Source organism: Sinocyclocheilus anshuiensis, unplaced genomic scaffold, assembly GCF_001515605.1.
Source record: "Sinocyclocheilus anshuiensis isolate Anshui unplaced genomic scaffold, SAMN03320099.WGS_v1.1 scaffold506, whole genome shotgun sequence".
Taxonomy (NCBI): domain Eukaryota; kingdom Metazoa; phylum Chordata; class Actinopteri; order Cypriniformes; family Cyprinidae; genus Sinocyclocheilus; species Sinocyclocheilus anshuiensis.
Genome location: NW_015544144.1, coordinates 548,079 through 555,231, shown reverse-complemented (window position 1 = coordinate 555,231; position 7,153 = coordinate 548,079). Strand labels below are relative to the sequence as shown.

General features: G+C 38.1%; 1 protein-coding gene across 1 annotated transcript in view; it reads right to left on the bottom strand.

Annotated features, from left to right (window-relative positions):
* LOC107695092 (gamma-aminobutyric acid receptor subunit beta-4-like) overlaps positions 1 to 7,153 on the bottom strand; it is a 54,757-nt gene that overhangs the window by 24,078 nt on the left and 23,526 nt on the right. The gene's annotated exons all lie outside the window — the stretch shown is intronic.

Genomic DNA, 7,153 nt, shown 5'->3' with positions numbered 1-7,153 from the left:
AAAAAAAAAAAAAAAAAAAAAAAAAAAAAAGCTTTCCAGTTTTGTGTGCAATATGCATCAGACGGTCAGTGAACATACTGTGGGTGTGCGGTCTTAGACTGAGACTATTATGAGAAAAACAACCTTATAAACATTGACGGAGTTTGCCTTTTCTGAGTGTGGGTGCAAGTGAGAACGCCTGTGTTAAAAAATGCTCCAAAAAATGTAATAAAGCCTAGACCACATAGCTACAAAGAAAAAAAAAGATGACAATGGGCCAAATTTGCTCATGACATTCATTATTTAGCTAAAGCATTTACCTCAAATAATGTGCCTTTCTTTAATAGGTTCATATATAAATTGCCAATTGTTCACTAAAAATATTCACAGTAATGTGAGGTTTTAAGTTTTAAACCTCTACTCAAAAATACATTTCCTTCAAATACTTGGCATGACTAATTGACTAAATATTGCATTGTCTTAGTGGTGAGGGTTTAGTCAGACTAATCCACTTGTGTGCTGCTTGGGAAACATTTACAATCAGTACAACTTAATTTTTATCGCTGAATCATTTTGTCATCGCCAGTCAACAAAAACACTGGTCAGGCACTACAAAAAAGAAGAGAAACTGATTTAATTTAATTTAATTTAATTTAATTTAAGTCTTTTTTTAATTTGATGTTTTATTTTAAATTTTCGCCATTTTAATCACCTGGTTAAATTAAATAGGCTTGCAGTGTGACAAATGCATTCATAAATGAAATGAAATGCATTTAAATGTTACATGTAGTAAATAATCCATGTATATGGATTTACATTTATTTATTTGTCTGTTTGGCCTGGCCTTTTACAAAATGCTTCAGAATGTATTTAATCTGCGTTTAAAGTGCTCTGTGGTTAATGTAGTTCAGTTGAATAGGCTTATTTCATTTTATCTTATCTTATCTTATCTTATCTTATCTTATCTTATCTTCAAAAAAATCAGATGGCCAAAGCAACATCAGGGAAAAAAAAATCATTTCAGAGAAAGATAAATTTATTACATTTTTAAGATTACAAAGTAAATAAATAAATAAATAATCAATCAATCATATATTTGGACAAACATGCACCAATCATGCACAATAAGACTTAGAATATCCAAATGTTCTCCTTGACACATTCATAAGTTCTTGATAGATTCATAAGGGAATCAGTCTTTTGAGGATCTTTCAATGAATCAGTTGATTGAGTTCTGCTATTATATACCTTTATTATTGTACAATTTATGGTCCCTTAAAGGTCATCCATCTTCTGTGCTGTCTTAAAAATATCTCTAAAATGCCATCCAAAAAAGGCGTTCTTCTGACTGCAGCTTTGAAATATTTACTGGGCACTTGACTGAGAGTGCAGTCTTCCATCTCTCTGTGTATCCTCTCCATCTTTTTTTGTGCAGTGGTACTTTTCACCCTCATCTTTTCACGTTGACATGTTTGCACGGCATCCCACCTCACTCTTAAATGCCCGCAGTTCTGTTACTCTCTCACCCCACCTCATAAAATCTGAAAATTGAGAGAAAGAGAGAGAAACGGCGCTCGTGGAGCAAAGGAAAAAAATGGAGCCATTTTCCTGGGCGCTTTGTGAAGGCAATCAGCAAGAATTTTCCCAGGAGATGTCAAAGTACATTCATTGGCTAGTTGTAAACAGTGAAGTCTGAAATCTTCCGCATGCTCCTACCGCTACATATTTTTGACCCGGGCTTCCATGAAACGAAGGAACATTGGAGAACGGTGCCCCGGATATACACTCTCCCTCGGCTTCCATGCCGCATCTCGAAATAAAACCACTTACCTGTGTCAGAGGCTCTTACAGAGAAGGTGTGTTTTGGCCTACTCTCCTACTACTCCGATTATTAGGAAGTGAATGTTAGCCATCTTCCTTATTAACACTTGTGCTGCCACAGCTTAAAAGAATGTTCCAGGTTCAAGATGTTCACGAGCATCTGTGACATGCTGCCGTTTACCAAATAATTACAACTGGTCCCTTAATTTGCAAAACCACATTCACAGAGAGAGAAAAAAAAAGGTTCCCAAAAACACTATGCCACAACTTCTGTTGACTGATCTTAACTTGTCCTGATCCGGGAATATTTCCTCTGATTTGATAATAAAAAGAAACAAGGGCATTCATCAGGAATGTATTTCGACTGCATATAATGACATTTAAAATGAAAGTATGCTGCTTTTTCTAAACAAACACCAAGAGCACACAATGGCTGATCATTTCAACCTGAAGCTGTCAAATGTTCAATAGGACTATTTGCGCCCTTGCTACTTTTGAATACCTTAACATTTTGAATGTAGTTGGTTAATGCTCCAGAGCACCTGTACATGCCCCTTTCTAAAACCCATCACCACCACCTCAGGAGTTCAGTGTGTTTTCACCAGTTTTTCCCTCTCCAACTGCACTGGCAGATGGCACCATCATCTGTATACATATTTAAATGACAAATGTAAGGCAGGTGGCTTCTCTAGAGATGCTATCTCCATTCAGAGGACCACTTTGCTCCCCAAATGCCTTTGTTTTGCTAAACTGTAGGCAGATCACATGGAGCCCGGCCCCAACACAGAGAAAACCAGGTAGAAACAGCAAAAATAGCACATCTGACGGAACACAAGTGCCAAGAATACTGTGTCCTGGGCTGAATTCTCATGGGTCGCCGCTTTTTCCCAAAGCAGGTTTTCACTGACACAGCAATGTATCTCTCCTGCAGGTAATGATGACGGTAATGCCTAGCGTTTGTGTTGAACCTCTTTCCTTAGGACAGAGCTGAAAGTGCTTACTGGTGGGGGGCGAAGGAAACTCATAGCAGTCGATCTGGGTGATGTATAGCCGCAAGTCTTCGGCATAACAGTGGATTGCCAAGAATTTATCGCCCCAATTAGTTCAGAAGTTGATGAGCTTTCACAACATAACAGAGCATAATATAAATATGTTTGTGCAGTTTGTGCAAAACAAATACATAGGTAAGGAATCCCTTACCATAGGTAGGATTATGTGAGGTGCCCTAGACCACCCTCTACTGACGCTAAAGGGTCTTGCAGGGCTATTGCATCTTTCTGCATTTGCTGTAAAGCATTCTGTTTTATTCCAAAGACAAGACATCAATGCGCTAGGACTGAAGTGTGTGTGTGTGTTTGTGTGTGTGTGTATAGATAGATAGATAGATAGATATGTATTGTCCTATAAATATTATATTAATACATTTAAAACCATTTTATAAGTAAATGTTTGCATAATGCATGGTAGAAAAAGGCAATTGCATGTGAATTAGAGTAAGGACAGGCCCACATGCCTTTGATCAACGCAGTCACGCACAACACCATACATGGAGAAATAGAGTGGCGAAGAAAATACCACTCTTCCACCCGATTCAAAATTCTAATCATCAACTCATTGCTTAGCAACAGAGGGGTTCCATAGCAACAAGGCGGCATTGTCACTCTTACACTGCAACGAGAGACACGGTGCTTTTCATACATTGTATTCAATCTTTTTTCCCTCTCATGAATGGCCAAACATTGGCATCGTGTCCTTTTGTCAGATGAGGAGCATATATACAACGACTCTGTTAAATCATTAGAGATGGAACACTGAGGAGTGGACAGATATATTAATAGAGGTTCCAGGCGCATGTTTAAAACATGAAGCGTTCACATGTGCCAGGATGAAAGGAGAATACTTATATGTTCCTCTACCTGACATTTATAGCTATCAACGCATTATTGACCTTTAAAAGTCTCTGGATGTGGTGAGTCACATCTAACAACGTATTTATTATGCTTAAGTAGTCATAGGAATCACCTACACTAAAAAGAACACTAACTATGAAGCAGGCTGATAATAGCCATTTAATTTAATGTCTATTGGTAGAACAAAATCACACTAATTAGTTTTAAACTATATTTGTTAAAAAATGAGTAGAAAATAAAACAGCTCAAATAATTTTAGCTTAACCCTATTTTTTTCAGTCCCTGTTTTGTACCCTATTCATAGAAAGTGTCACCTTCATTGATTTAAATGGTACTCATCACTTTATACATTTCGACTGTTATTTAGTCAGTGCTGTGACACTGTTTGTCAAACTTTATATGGAAATAGTCAAAATACTTATTAATAGTACTTCAGCACGAAGGGACATTTGGAGAGGTAATTTATGTATCTGTGGCTAACAAAACAACTTTGTGACACTGACAGTCTTGATTAATTAAAGCTCTCTGCAAACTCAGAAGCAAGAACAAAGAGATAAATGTGTAGAGTTCTGCAAGTTTTAGAAAACTCAGTAAGCAGCCGTATGGCATTTGCAGAAATACACATCAGCAAGAAGAAGAAACACCTAGCCGAACTGCGTCAACATACAGTACACCTTCAAGACTATGCTTTGCTTATTATGATATATTTAAAACAACACCCTGTTTGTATAAAGAAATAAGCAGTGTGAATAGTGCAGATATTATAGTAGTGTAGTGACTGTTCATTTGCAGGATGGTTTTGAGGTTATGGTCAGGTTAAAAAATAAGCTAATGGTGACCAAACAGTAGCCTTCACCAACTAAAACACAATGCAGTTAATGCTACCTGCTTACATTTACTGTATGATTCCATGACTTTGAGTAAACATTGCTGTGCCAGGATGCTTAAATATACAGAGCCGCAGAGTCACAGTGTTAAACTTTTCAGGTAAATCAACCTTTACATTTGTGTCTACACATTAAGGAGAAAGCATAATTAAAAAAAAAAAAAATCCTTGACATATATACTTTTTTAAGAAGGTTCCATGTTAAGCAGAGTGACCATTTCTGTAACACAAAAATGTAGGACACTTTGCAGAATTCAGTGAAACTGAAAAACAATCCCAAACCTATAAGCATTATGGGGCAATATTTGCCCCTTATATTGATTTCCAGGGGTATTTTTACCTTTATAAGGGCACATTTTCAAACCAATTTCTTCAATAAATGCAATTAGAATAACACTATAGGATTTAATATAATAGGATATAAATGCAATTAGAATAATAGGACACTATTGATTTGATATGTTACAAATCAAATGAAATCAGTATCAACAAAATCCACCCTTCACTGCAAAGCAGCATCTGAAGTGGCGTTTAGATATTTTTACACAATGCAGTAGAATTTGTTTAACGTTATGAGATTAATGTTTTAAATATATTGAATACAAAAGTTTGAAATGGGGGAAAAATAAAATTATACTTTAAATACGAAACTAGGTAGTGGCTGATCGTTGATTCATTTATTCAATTGATTCATTCAAAATTAGGAATTAAGGGAATACAGCAAGTGATTGTCTTTATGAATGGCTCATTGAATGATTAATTCACCTCATTCTTTTGATTATTAAAGAATTATTAAAGAAATTATTTTTCTTTGGCAAAACAAGCTGATATTGACAATATTTTGTCTAAAATGTATGACACTGTCACGTTGCACACACACACGAGGGACGAGGAGACGCTGGAGAATATGTTGACAAGACTTTATTTGCACCAAGGAACCAAGGGAGACAAACACAGGAAGACGTTCCACGAAGACGTACAACAGCGGACAGAGAACTTGAGACTGGGAACACATTTTATGCACACACACAGGAGGAGGGGATGACGAGACACACCTGGGAGCAATAAACCATCATGGGGAACACCTGGGACAAATTAAACATGGGAAAGGAACACCTGGGGAGCAAGACACAGACAAAACATGGAACAGAGTCTGACAGACACTAGGGCTTGCTTCAATTAGGCCATAGTTTAATTAGGACATTAGAAAAAAACAACATTACTGGTGTGCATCTTGAGACAAAACAAAGGCACTGATATATTTTAAGATCAGTCAGTGCAAGTTTCTTTTAGTTGAACAGTTCAGACTTACATTTTAGTCTGTGCCTAGGCTTAAGCCTTGTCTGTGAAACTGGGGGTACTGTATATTAACTTAAACACAGCATATTATTTCTTAATTGTACACTATTAGATAAAGTATAACATAGTGATAATCTTAAAAGGAGGCCAAATGAGCATCTGGCTCAAGGCTGCACCAGTATGCAGACATGGTATTTCAAAACCAGACTGTCCGACCTAAAACTGGACGGATAGCCACCCTAGTGTCATCGGTGAGTCGGTTATTCTAACTGCATCCGGAAGGTCAATGGTTCCCCAAGGCTCTTTTGAGGTATAATAATGAAATGGGTTTTCAAACATGCTTCATGCCCACTGAGCCAGTCGCATCCATCTCAGGCCCTGCGATAAATGACATGTCTTTCACTGTGTATTTATCTGAGATGATCACAGGGCCATATCCTGCCCTTGACAGATCCCTCCTGACTCCCAAGGACTAGTCTTCCCTATCCATCACCGGGTCTGCAAAGAGGGTCCTGTGGGGATGTGCGTTATTTTGTTGTGCCTTCACCTGCAGCTTGTCTCGTCAAAGCTGTTAAAACATGCGGTTTGTAGGTGAACAATGAAGTGTGTTTTCTATGCTTACGTGCCTGCTAATAGGCCTCCTTATTCTCCTTCCAAGCATAACCGCCTAACACATATATACAAAGCACATTCCTCTAGTAAATGAGGACTGCAGCGCGAGAGGGTGCGGAAGGAACAGCCTCCTCAATCGTTTTCTCATCGAGCGGCTCTCTCCTGTAAATCAGAAGGCATTTTCTGGTCATCGGGATAGAAATCATTTGTGTAGTGCTTGTCCATTTATCGCCCCGCTCTGACAATGCCGCACTTTTGTGCTGAATGCGCGCTACTTTTGCATCCAGTGTTGATGCACGTTCAGCCCACATATGCCAAAAAGGCTCCTTTTCTTTTAAGCTTTGGCACATGGCAGAGAAGCCGTGTGGCTGCTTGCAGGAGTCAAGTTAATTAATAGAGAAACTAGCTGGAGCATTGTAGGTGTATTCATTATTAATTAAGAGACTTTATGCCAGCTGGGAGAGATGTCAGCAATTAGGGGAGATTTTGCGGTGTGCAGTTGTCCTTGGAAATGGGAATGTGTCCCCTGTGAGGCACAGCGTGGTCGCAGAACACTTTGAGTCATGCAGGTTTATCAGACCCATAACTTAACTTTCTTTTTGTTTTTGGGGGGGGGGGGGCTTTGCATTTTTTAATTAGTATCTCT